Source organism: Arvicanthis niloticus, chromosome 25 (assembly GCF_011762505.2).
Source record: "Arvicanthis niloticus isolate mArvNil1 chromosome 25, mArvNil1.pat.X, whole genome shotgun sequence".
Taxonomy (NCBI): Eukaryota; Metazoa; Chordata; class Mammalia; order Rodentia; family Muridae; genus Arvicanthis; species Arvicanthis niloticus.
The window spans coordinates 21,158,721-21,171,594 of record NC_133433.1 but is presented as its reverse complement, the minus strand read 5'-3'; the positions used below and the strand labels follow the sequence as shown (position 1 = coordinate 21,171,594).

Below are 12,874 nucleotides of genomic sequence, written 5' to 3'. Positions count from 1 at the left end.
TTGTACATCTTTTATTGCATGTCTATGCAACTTCATTGGTTAATTTTAACTTAAGTATTTTTGTTTAAGTCTAGAAATTATAAGCTAGAAATGTATCAAAGTAGTTGAAATCTTATCTACCCTGTACAAGGTAAGGCTTGGTCCCCAATACTGAGGAAAAAATGTTATTTATGTATTCTGCATCCTAGACTGTTGTCACATATATGATTTAAAGTATATATTATTCTCATTCTGTAGTCTTTACAACTCCCCAGATGTCTATTGTTTGCACAGTGCTGTGAATGCATTAAATATCATTCACCTTTTCATACTTTAAATGATTCATTATATTTTATGTAAAGGACTACATAGAAAATAAAAATAGAAAAATAAAAATTATATATTTGTAAATTACAATACATGAAATAAAAGTAGGTTGATGGAAGAATTTTACCCACATGTCATACTCTCCTCCCTCCACTTTCCTCCAGACAAGGAAATGCAAAGGAAATACTGCACATCACCTCATCTCCTCTATGAAACATCCTAGAATAATCACAATGCTTTGTATTGCTTGTGAGAATAGTTGAATATCAGTAAAGCAACACACAGATGACTCAAAACATGCAGACCGCTGTTCTGGAGTAGGATCTGACAAGTTCATTCACGGTGGTGTGACTGGCCTCTGGGTCTGTGAGAGGTGGGTAATTAATTTATTTATCAACTAGCCACCCATTTGTTTACAGAATTAGGTTTTGGGCCCAAACCTTAAAGGATAAGGGCATAATACAAATGACAGAGAAAAGAGAGATTTATGGTTTTACAAAAAAGAAAAAGGCATGAAGGTAAAAAAAATGAAATCTAAATGTAAAGAGAATGGGGGCAGAGAGACGAGGGGTCAGAGGAGGACAGTAGAGGTCCACAGTTTGGAGGTCAGTGCATCATGTTTAACTGATGGGGATTTAAAAATGGAGGACAGTGTAAGTGTTTTGACTTTGAGTTGCATGTATTTTTCTTTAATTACTTTTACATTGCTTCCATAGTCACTGTTTATACCTTCTCTTATCAAGGAAAGAAAGAGAGACTCAGTGTTCCCATGCTTTGCCTAAGCCATTCTCAGCATCTAGACATTTGTCTTGCCAATTGGCCCATTATCTCCTGGGAAATACATTAGATTAATTGTGATCATTATTGAGGGTGGTTAAAATGAGCACATTCTTTTCAATTTAATTAGAGGACTTTGTCCAAATTTATATATTGCCAACCTACTATGAACATCACACTTATATTTCTAAATCTTCCTGTGAGTCACAAATGTGAAAGGCACATACCATGACCCCAGGATGTTCTGCTTCTGCCTTCTCTTCAGCTACAAATTTTCTATTTACTTTCTATTCTGACCTTGTTTTCTATCTCATAAGGTACTATACCCACAGTCCAATATCTGAGCTAATGATCTTTGAGATGTTACCAAACCTTTTTGTAATTCCGAATATATAATGTCAATCTTTCCATGGTCACTATGGAAACTATATCCCAGGAAAATCCACTCACTTATTTCAGCATGACTTATCCCTTATAAAACTAAATTGGCCATTTCTAATAAACTTAAGCTTTTAAAATTGTTCCTTTACTAAATCATTGGTAATTGTATTCATTAATATTCTTACCATGACCAATAGTACAATTAATAATAATAATAATAAAAACCCAGAATACCAAGACAGCTGTGGTGCAGTGGTAAAACCTTTAGACTTAAAATTGAAACACCTGGTATTACAATAGATACATTATTTTTTTCTCTGATATTGTTGAAGGTCATTGACTCTCTGAGCCTTAGTTTTTTCCAAATGTAATATAAAACATCTACAATACACAGGGCTTTGTTAATATTTGAAAAAAAACAATCAGCCTATGGGAGATACAAAATTCATAGTTATTATTAAAATGATGTCTCCTAATTTTTGCCATTATGAGTGATTTATGATGAGGCAAGCAGTACACTATTAGGAAAAGAAATTTAGCACTGGACAGATTCCATCTTTAACTGCAACTTCTGAACAAAGCCCCTCACCAAATATCCATCAGAACTAGTGAATTGGTATGGTACAAAACTAAACTAAAATTTTCTCTTCTGTTTTAACAACTTTCTGAAATTAGTATTGATGCAGGTATAAACAGACAAAAAAAAAAGGCAATGGATACAAAGCTAGTTCACAAAACAAATTATCATTCCGAGATATTTGAAAACTAATTGCACTTGAATTATATCTACGCATCCCTGGCTAGGTCAGTTGTTAGGCTAGGAACTCTGCCCTGAGCAATGATCCAGGCCCCCACGGTCATTTCAGAGATTTGTACACCCTTGTTAGGAAACTCCATGACACTAATGTGTACAGGTACCCAACTAAGCTGAGTCTGTGTGCGTCTATGTGTCCAACTCTGGTTCCAGCATGCAGGGAAGTATGATAAATATTTAACAACTTGTTGTCAGAAACTGAAAAAAAAATGAGATTTATAGAAAATGCTGATTTTTATGATGTAAATTTTCCTACTGTTCTGCAGAAGTGCCTGGCTGTACAAGATGGAAAGAAATGCCTACTCTAGTACACCTGAAAGAGGAGACTACATTAGTTCTCTCATAAATCCTTATATGTGAGAGTAGTTCTTATTTGGGAAGATTGTAAGAGATTCATAAGATACAAGAAATGAGAATATATTGTTATAGCTTAATGGTGGAATATTTCTAAGTTTCTCCCCCCTTTTTGTTACAGAAAAGTTTTTTTGGCAGATATATAGATGCAGGATCTAAACCTCTCTTGCCATTTCGACCATCTCTTCTGGCCCCATTTCTCATCACTCTTCCATTCTCAAGCAATACAAAACTTGTACCAATCTATTCACAAAATCCTAATTTCATTATATTCGTCCCAAGTCATGGCTCATCATAACCAACTTTCACTGGTTGTAATGTTCCCTATGACTTAAGAATGATGTCGCTTTGGAACCAAGCCTGTAGGATTATTTTAGTTTGATTTTCTTTTCCTTTCTTTCTGTCTTTTTTTTTTTTTTTTTTTTTTTTTTGGTATTAAAGTAGTATATTTTCTAAACTTGCTGATGAGTTACAAAATTTTTGAGCAAACTTTTCTAGCAGTTTGAAGCATTTCAAAATAAATTCCAACTATTTTGAAGCACTTGAAAATGTATTAAGTTTTAAAAAGCATTTATAAAACATTTAAGTAAAAGTGATTACAAAAGCAAGAGGCAGCATCTCTTTCTTTTCTTTTCTTTTATTGGATATTTTATTTATTTACATTTCAAATGTTATCCCCTTTCCCAGTTTCCCCTCTGAGAACCCCCATCCCACCTCCTTCCCCCTGCCTCTATGAGGGTGCCCTCTACCCACCCACCCACTCCCTCCTCACGCTGGGGCACTGAGCCTTCCCAGGACCAAGGATCTCTCCTCCCATTGGTGTCCGACAAGGCTATCCTCTGCTTCATATGTAGCTGAAGCCATGGATCCCTCCAAGTGTACTTCTTGGTTGTTGGTTTGTTGGATTTTCTTGTTGTGACACTTTTTCTTGTTGTGACATCCATTCATGTATCTGTTTCAGAAATATACATTCATGTAAATGTTTCTAACATGTCACAGCACTGAGTTGCATGTTGTATTTTAGTTGATATTAGAGTGTGTAAACTTAAAAGAGAATGCAAGGACCCTTGGTTTCTTTTTGCCTGTACAAATCAAAAAGAGATCGGATGATAGCAGCAGATATGTCACTATAAATCAATTCTTAGCTTTCTAGGAAAGGCTGCCTCTATTCTGAGAACAGCCTTTTAATGATTATATTTTTGTTTGTACTTCTAGAGAGTGTGTAGTAGGTAATGGGTATTTTTTTATCATATTTTTAAAGCCTTGGAAAACAGTTCAGATTACATGAGTTAAAATTCAAAAGCAGGGAACATTTCCCATATAGTTTGGAACAACTTATCTATTGAGGGATGTAGGTTGCCTACATCCCTCATTCCCACGGTTGCCTAGGGAATGAATCTCTTCTTGGGGGAGTGAGGGAGAAATTAGCAGAGACTTCATGCTCTTACAACACAGGACAGGGAAGATGGATATGAAGGCAGTCCAGAATCAAGAAAGAGTCAAGGTAGAAATTTACATTTTTGAACAACATAAATTTTGGCTTTTAAATGGTTCTCTGGTGATTGAATGAGACTTACCTATGTTACCCCATTTAAAGTCATCTAATTACAAATTTTAGCTACAATTACAAAATACCATCATGACAATAGTTAGGTTTGTGTTTGTTAAATCACTGGGCAATACAGACTCTTCTAACTGACATCACAGCTGGGATGGAGACTAAGAAAAACACCCTCTCTATTCCACAGTGTTTAGGAATAAAATCTTTCCAGGGGCAGACTGTGTGTCTTCTCAGTACAATTATTATATTTTAAAGATGCACAAGCAGAAAGCTAGAAATTAAGGCTGAGGGCCTCTGAAAGACAAATCTGTGATTTCCACTGTCTCAGGGATGAGGTGATGGGTGCCTACTTCAATCCAGTGATTGGGGGTGATGGGAAAAGCAGCAGTAGTGTGAAACTGAAACTTAAGCCCAACACCAACCAACAACTCCCAACTGTCTTATGTGACCAGCCCATCATCTTTCTCACTAAAGAGAAAAGAAGAGCCAGCCATCTTAGGTAGAAGATACTATTACTAGGGGTTTTTCTTTTCAATGATTTTATCCACAAAGTTTCATATATGTTTTAATATATTCATTGTGACAAAATAGGAAACTATGCCTGACCATAATGAGGAAAAGTGATTAGTTACTACAATCAGTAGATAAAGAATAAATGTTAACAACATGAACAAAATGAAATGAAATTGGCATTAATAAAAAAGAGTAAGATTTACCTTAATTATTCTTTTTTTATTCAATATTTTATTTATTTACATTTCAGATGTTATCCCCTTTCTCCATTCTTCCCGCCCCCCTATTAATCGCCTATCCCATTCCTCCTCGTTTTTTTGCCTTGATACTATTTAAATTACATGCAAATATTAAGGTCAGTTCTAGGTTGAGGAACTAGCAATACAATAGACACAAATAGTCAAGGAACAAGCAAGACAATAAACACAGATAGTCAAAGAACATGCATGACAATAAACAGACTCCCCAGATCACTCCTGTGATCACTATTTCTATTATCATCCTGATAAGTCAGGATAACCAAAATATCCTAGCCTACTTCCCTGTCCTAGCCCAAAGTCATTTTCATGCCTGAAGCCTACTTCTTTGTTCTAGCTTAAAATTTAGATTCCTGCCTATAATTAATAATGAAGGGGCCAACCCATTTTTAAGATACCATAGAGGGAAACATACTACTTGATTTTTATTTGCATCCAATAAACCCTAATCTTTTAAGGAAATTACCAAAAAAATTAATATGAAAAATAAGCTCAAAATCATAGAACATTTTAAAACACTAATTGAATAACTGATAGAATAAAAAAGAAAAAGCCTCAAAGTGACCAAAAAATATCTGAACAACACAATTAACAAATTTGACTTATTGGAGAAATCCAGACTATTGAATAAAAATGGCAGTCTTTTCAGGTTCACATAAAATATTTTTTCATGTCTTCATGAAGTACATAAAGTAGATGGAAGTCTAAGACAGAAAACTCTGAAACTACTAAAAAAAATCACAAGGATAACATTTTAAAACACTGGTAAGGTAATGAGGTTTGGGATATGTACTGGCTGGTTTTGTGTCAACTTGACACAAGCTGGAGTTATCACAGAGAAAGGAGCTTCAGTTGAGGAAATGCCTCCATGAGATCCAGCTGTAAGGCATTTTCTCAATTAGTGATCAAAGGGGGAGGGCCCATTGTAGGTGGGACCATCCCTGGGTTGGTAGTCCTGGGTTCTATAAGAAAGCAAACTGAGGAAGCCAGGGGAAGCAAGCCAGTAAGAAGCATCCCTCCATGGCCTCTGCATCAGCTCCTGCTTCCTGACCTGCTTGGGTTCCAGTCCTGACTTCCTTTGGGGATGAACAGTAATGTGGAAAGTGTAAGCTGAATAAACTGTTTCCTCCCCAACTTGCTTCTTGGTCATGATGTTTGTGCAAGAATAGAAACCCTGACTAAGACAGGATATTATTAGAAAGTATAAGAAACGGGACAAACAATTATGTTAAACTAAATGGTTCTGTACAGAAAAAGAATCACTAACCTAATGATGATAGCTAGCTGCCATAATGCAGAAAGTACTTACCAACTCTTATGCAAAGATTAAGTGTCCTGATAACACCAGGAACTCCATAAACATAGCACTAACAGCATGCAAGTGATCCATAATAAATGGCAAGTGATGCAGAATAGTCGACTGATTATATCTGCCAAGACAGAGTAATCAGCCCTTAATACTTCTGCATCACTAGGTCTGTCAGATGATCCTGGGCCAGAAGGCTGAAGATCAGATGCTCCAGTGTTCTGTAGTATAGGGACTGTCCAGGTGGTCAGCGGTCTCTATAAATTGGCTATGTTTTAGAAGCTATGCTTTGTGCTTCCCATAATTTCAGTTAACGCAGTCATTCCGGATTTCTGATGGGGTTGAAAACTTATAGTCTCATAGCCAATCCTTGCTATTTACTTTGAGAGAAAAGATTTGAGAGGATGGTTTTCAGCTGACATTCATTCTAAAGCCAAGAAAAAAGAAGCCAGGTTCAGAACTAAGTCTTTTATTTAGGAGAGATGACAGAGGTTCTGCTTAGTCAACAAAATGATGGACTGGGTATTAGGTCTATCTTGCACCTTACTGACATAAATTGGAATAGTTATGTTCCGACTGTATTTTGAGAAAAAAGTTTTATTTTAACAGGAAGGGTGATATGTAGGAGGAGCTAAGGTGGGAGGAGTAAGGAGAGGAGGAGAAGGAGAGGAGGAGCTAGGTGATGAGAGAGAAAGAGAGAGGGGTGCCAGACATGGAGGCAGATGTTCACATGTCTTCGCCAGTCAAAGATAGTTGATATATCTAGGTTGGATATTAGGTTACACTTCGGATTGATATTGAGCATTACCAAATTTATAAAGCCATTGGTTAACATTAAAAAAAAATGTATAAAAGCAAAAAGGAGAAGAGGGCATGGGATAGGGGTTTTCTAGGGAGGGGAAATAGGGAAAGGGGATGGCATCTGAAATGTAAATAAAATATCCAATAAAAAAAATGTTTAAAAAAAAATAAATGGCAAGTGACCTAAACTTACACTTCACAAGCAAAATATGCAAAGCATAGAACCTAAAAATATGTTTCCTGATCATTGACAAGAAAGGTGATATAAATGTTCATTTATGGCTGCTTACTCCACAGTCATGTATTTCCTGTGTTTTGGCCAGTTGAGAGATTCTGTATTAATCACTGCAATTTATATCCATTCATCAAAGTAAATACTAGTAGTAGATTCTCCCTTATAGCTTATGAACTTTGCAGCCATGGGTTCCTAGTCAGGTTTATAGTATCCAACATAATTTCCCTTCTATTGCATGAGCCCTGAATTTAATCACAAAACAGTGGTTGTCCCATAATATTAATGCCACTACTGAACCAATAAGCATATCTTGATAGACTTGACAGTGTTGTACCACACAGGGTTGACTTCTGGGTAAAGATGTTGTTGACTAATTTCTCCAGCATCTTCTATAGCACCTAGCAGCATCGTGAAACCTTGTCACCAAAGACAAAGCTTCTAAGTCTGTACCAGCTTGATTTCTCCATGTCCTGTAAGCAAAGTGTATGGTGTCTTATGCAATGGGCTCTTACTATCAAGTTCTGTGAGGCAACCAAGAGCAGGGGCAATAACACGCATATCTAAACATTTAAAATAAAATGTCAGAAAATTAAAATCAAAATTATATCAAAAGGACAATATAATAGAATGTATAGGCTTTATTCTATTAATGGAAAGTTGATATAACATTAGAGAAGCATATTATATTAAATTAATAAAAAAAGAAGAAAAACAAAATCGTCTCAGTGAATAAAATAAAATTCTACATTTATTTGTGTTAATATTGATATTGGTCAAGTAAAGAAACTTGTCTGATTTATAATGAACATCCATGAAAGTATATTGTAAGTCACAGACAAGTGTCTTAAAGTTCTCCCTTGTGATAAAGAGTGCATCTGGTATAATCCACTTTACATAGGCACAAAATACGCAAAATTAACCTCTATATGCTTGAATCCAGAAGGGCAGTTATACTCTGGGTAAAGGGAGTAAATTTTGAGTATTGGTAATGATCTGTCTCTTTATCTGGTATAGTTATGTAATTATATTTACTTTTGTAAATTTAGTCAACTACTTACTTGTAATATATGTATTTTTTCTATATCATCAAAGATTTAGTTTAACACACAGCAAGAGAAAATTTAATAGCCAACTTGTATTTCAATTAATTGGCACTCTCTCATGAGAGAGTAGGATATATCCTTTGATGGTCAAGCAGTTGTTTCTCCCATGTGGAATCAGGCGTAGTAAGAGCTGATTGAAGGGTATTTTGAGGCCTACTTAGAGACCTGAGCTTCTTAGACAATACCCTAAGATCAGTTTCCCCACTACTGAATGCATTTTCCCAGAACCCTTTCCAGGCCATAGGTAATGTAATTCTTTTATTGTACATATAACCACCTAGCAGCTGTCCAGGGAAAAGTATGCTGGGCCATGCTAGATCTATGTTTACTGTGCTGCTCTGGATGGGGTAGAGGGAGGGGTAAAAAGGCAAAGTCTCCTAAGATTCAACCCATACTCTGAATAGTTCCAGGAGTAGAAAAGAATAATTGCCTGCCAGCTCCTCTGATCAAGAAGCACAACCCAAGACCTTGTGCTCCGAAGAACATTCTCCAAAGAAGTTGCACATGTCTGCCCTAGACCATACTGAAGACTCCTCTCCAATTTTCATTGTATATTTGCTTCTGTGCACGAGCTCCTCCAGCTTTGCGAATGCCCAGTGGTGATATCTTTGCCATGGGCTTCAGAGACACGTCATTTTCTTAGGATAGAAAACGGCACAGTTTGTTCTAGCAGAAGCAACTGCCTATTTTGCACCCCCTTCCTAACATGAGACACTGCTTCTTCCTTTTAGAAAATTCACTCTGATTCACTCCAGTTTGTGGTCCACTTTAGACGCACACATGTGCACACACACCAATATGGCGTGTAAGCTGTACGCTTGCTATCTGGAGCCCAGTATTTCCAGCATTTTGTATAGATATAATATTTCTGCAATACTCAGCTTCTCAGGGTGGCCCCTGGATCTTGTTTTATGTAAGTGGGTCCAAAAGTTTTGAATTAGGGAATAGTGGAAGCCCTTGTCTTTTCATAGCAGCATGGAGCAGCAGATCCAAGCCTTCAGAGTTCTACCCTGACTTAACCAAGCTCTTCTGTCTTGGGAGATAAAGTGTGGTCTCCCTGTTCTGCTTCAAATGCCCTATGACTTCAAATCTTTTATATCCTTGTACATGTTCTTCTTTTCCATTGCCCTCAAGCTACACTATGTCTTTTCCTCCCACAGGTGGTGTTGTCATAGCTGCTGTCTTTGCTGTGTACTTGTTCTTCTACATCTACAATGATATCACTAATATCCTCTCGTGACATAGTGCTTCTTATCACCCATGTGTTAAAATAAGCACATGCTTCTAAGAAAGTCCTTCTTGGATCACCTAATCTCTAATAAGTCTGAAGTTATTTACTTATTTCTTATTATTTATGTCATTTCTGGGGAAACTGTCCCTCTTTTACTGCAAGTCTGTAAAGGCAGGGAACCTCTCTGGGTTGTTTATTTTATGTCCCTATTACTGCAAGCACTGCACCTGAGATAAAATTGTGTAGTAGACAGTTGGATCAGTCTGAATTCTCCGAGAAGCAAATGCTAAGGTTAGATTATATATGCAACAATTTTCTTAGGGAAAACACCCACAGAGAGTAATAGAGCAGAAGCCAGATCAGGCTAGGATAGCCTGGGGAAGTTCTGAGTAGGAAAGATTCAGGTTATATAAGTTCTGAAACAGCCTTGACTAGGTTGATAGAGGGAATACATGGAAATATATTCTATGTTGGACCATAGCTGGTTCTATGATCCAGATCCCGCTCAAATAGTGACTAAAAGGGATGCTTCTTTTCTAAGTAGATGACAACTCCAGTGGTTTACAAATGCTTTCTATTATCTTTTTCTGGCATGCTGCAGCTCATTGGACATTGTTATTCATATGTTCTAAGATAAGCATACCCTCAACAGACATGAAGAGATAAGCATACTCATATGGTATGAAGCTCATAGAGTATGAGTATCATACTCACATGGTGAAGCTCATATGGTAGGAGTAGTGTAGTAGGGACTATGACGAGCTGGCTTGAGTCTGTCCTGCTGTAAGAGGTGACTGCTATGTAACTATTGCTCATTTCTGCCGAGCAAGAATGCAGACTCTCTGCTACCAAACCAAGAGATGCCATGCCAGAAATCTGGATTTTTTTACATAAAATCTCCTGATTTTTAAGTGTTGGGAACTAATTAAATAGTTTTAAATACTCTGCAGACCAACCTCAGCATGGCCAAGGAAAACATGCCTGTAGGATAATTTGGCCAACAATTTATAGTCTCCATTCTAGACCAAACCTGATGGGCAACATTCTAGATCTTTGAAACTCATAGTTACGTTAAAAAACTTTGCAACCGTTATTCTTGGAAGTCTGGACAGAACCAGCTGATGGCTGGCCATTTATGTCACTCTCCAGCATCCTGGACCCAGAGAGCATGGGAGAGAAGAAATCATAAGTATGTGAGTCGCAAAGGTCATGGGTCTCAGAAGACTAGGTAAGTTCCCCAGTGAAATAGAAATCGACAGGCATCTCCTGCCAGCTGAGTGGAGATGTCAGAGAGCAAAGTCAGGTGGGTCTCACTGCCTGTCCAGAATGAGAACAAACTGGCCTTAGGAGAGAAGAGTGAATTCCAAGACAAATGTGATGTCCTAGAAACCCCACGTTTGTTTGTTTTTAGTGGTAATTCCCAGGATTATAAGTCTTATGGAGACAAGAGTAAGAGCAATTTAAAAGTTCTTAGTGACTAAAATTATGGAAGGTTTAAAATGCTATAACATAAGAAAAAATATGTAAGTCCTTCCTAGTAAGTTTTCGTTTTGATCTTGCAGCAATAGAGTATATCTTTAACTATATAGGCGTCTCATGCTGATTACTTTAATGAGGGTATGAACGCTTAAAATAAAGAATCAATTCCAAGTTTTAATTAGGACTCTTATCTTCAGTCATACAGTTCTCAATGCCTCTGTGGTTCTCTGCTTGGATTTTTAGAGGCTCAAAGAATCTCAGTGGTTTTTAAAAGTCCTAAGAGTATTCCGAATGTTTTCTGGTATTTACACATTGTCAAAAGACCAATCCTGGGATTCCCATATTTGCCAACAAAATCATCACTGGGAATTAATTTATGTGTAGATCTACAAATAGTTCCTCAGAGTGCTGCCTTTTCTGAGAATATATTCTGAAACCTTGAGATTCTAATTTAACAAAGTCTGCAATGTGCTTCTGAAACTGCAGCTCCCTTTGGTCGAATGTTTTAAAATCTTCAAATTTTTATTAAGGGATGATTGCCTTCTTCAAAAAGCGTGTACAGTTTTGACATAGGCAAAAGCATTTCTGTGGGTCTTAAGTATGCTCTGTGTTCTTTTAATATTTTATTTGTGTCATCATGATTATTATTTTTAGTTATGTGCATGTCTGTGTATGTGTGTGCATGTGCACATGAGTACATGTGTCTGTGGAGGCCAGAGGCATTGGGTCCCTCCTGAAGCTCTAGTTACAGGAAATTGTGAGCCAGCAATTAAGGGTGCTGGTAACTGAACTCAGGTCATCTGCAAGAGAAGTATGTGTTCTTTTTTTTTTTTTTTTAATGGTGAAAAAAAAAGTGTATATTTAGAGTTAGTCATCTGGACTCAGTTCAGATGATCCCAATCTTGTCGGCAATATCCAGAGCATCATAATCAAGAGCCAAGCGAGCACACGCCCTCTTCTCTCCGTCAGGCCTTATCAGGGTATTGACTTTGGCCACGTCAATGTCATAGAGTTTCTTCACGGCCTGTTTGATCTGGTGCTTGGCCTTGACATCCACGATGAACACAAGGGTGTTGTTGTCCTCTATTTTCTTCATGGCTGACTCAGGGGTCAGTGGGAATCTGATGATAGCATAGTGGTCAAGCTTGTTTCTCCTGGACTCACTTTTTCGAGGATATTTTGGCTGCCTCCGGAGCCGCAGTGTCTTGGGACGCTGGAAGGTGGGTGACGTTCGGATCTTCTTCTTTTTGTGGCTGTGGACTCCTTTCAGCACTGCCTTCTTAGCTTTCAAGACCTTCTCCTTGGCTTCGGCTTGGGGGGGGGGGGGCAGTGCAGAAGCTTCCTTTGCTTTCGACGCCATCTTGGCGAAAAGGGGAGAAGTATGTGCTCTTAACCTTTTCAACTCCATCCCTTAAATGTTTTATGTATGTGTTTATTGTATATAGAGTGGGGATGCATAGAGACAATTTAAAGTGTGTTGTTTATTTAACCACACTCACTCCTTTGCTTTCTCCTCTATCATGTTCTCCTACAATTTTATCTGTATTTTGCTTTCATGTTATATGTGTACATATGTGAGTGTATAAAATCTTGACAAAAATGTATTGGTCTTTCCAAGTCACTTTATTTCATATAATATGAGGTCTCAAGTTGCATCTATTTTACAGTAAATAACATAACTTCATTCCTTATAGAGGAATAAAACTCTGTTGTAGGAAAAAACTTTAAGTATGAAAATCTGTCTTAAAATTTAAAC

The 12,874-nt window shown here is 37.2% G+C and overlaps 1 pseudogene; it reads right to left on the bottom strand.

Moving 5' to 3' along the window:
- Nucleotides 1–12,004: 12,004 nt before the first annotated feature.
- Nucleotides 12,005–12,478, bottom strand: LOC143438393 (large ribosomal subunit protein uL23 pseudogene; annotated as a pseudogene).
- Between the last annotated feature and the right edge of the window lie 396 nt (nucleotides 12,479–12,874).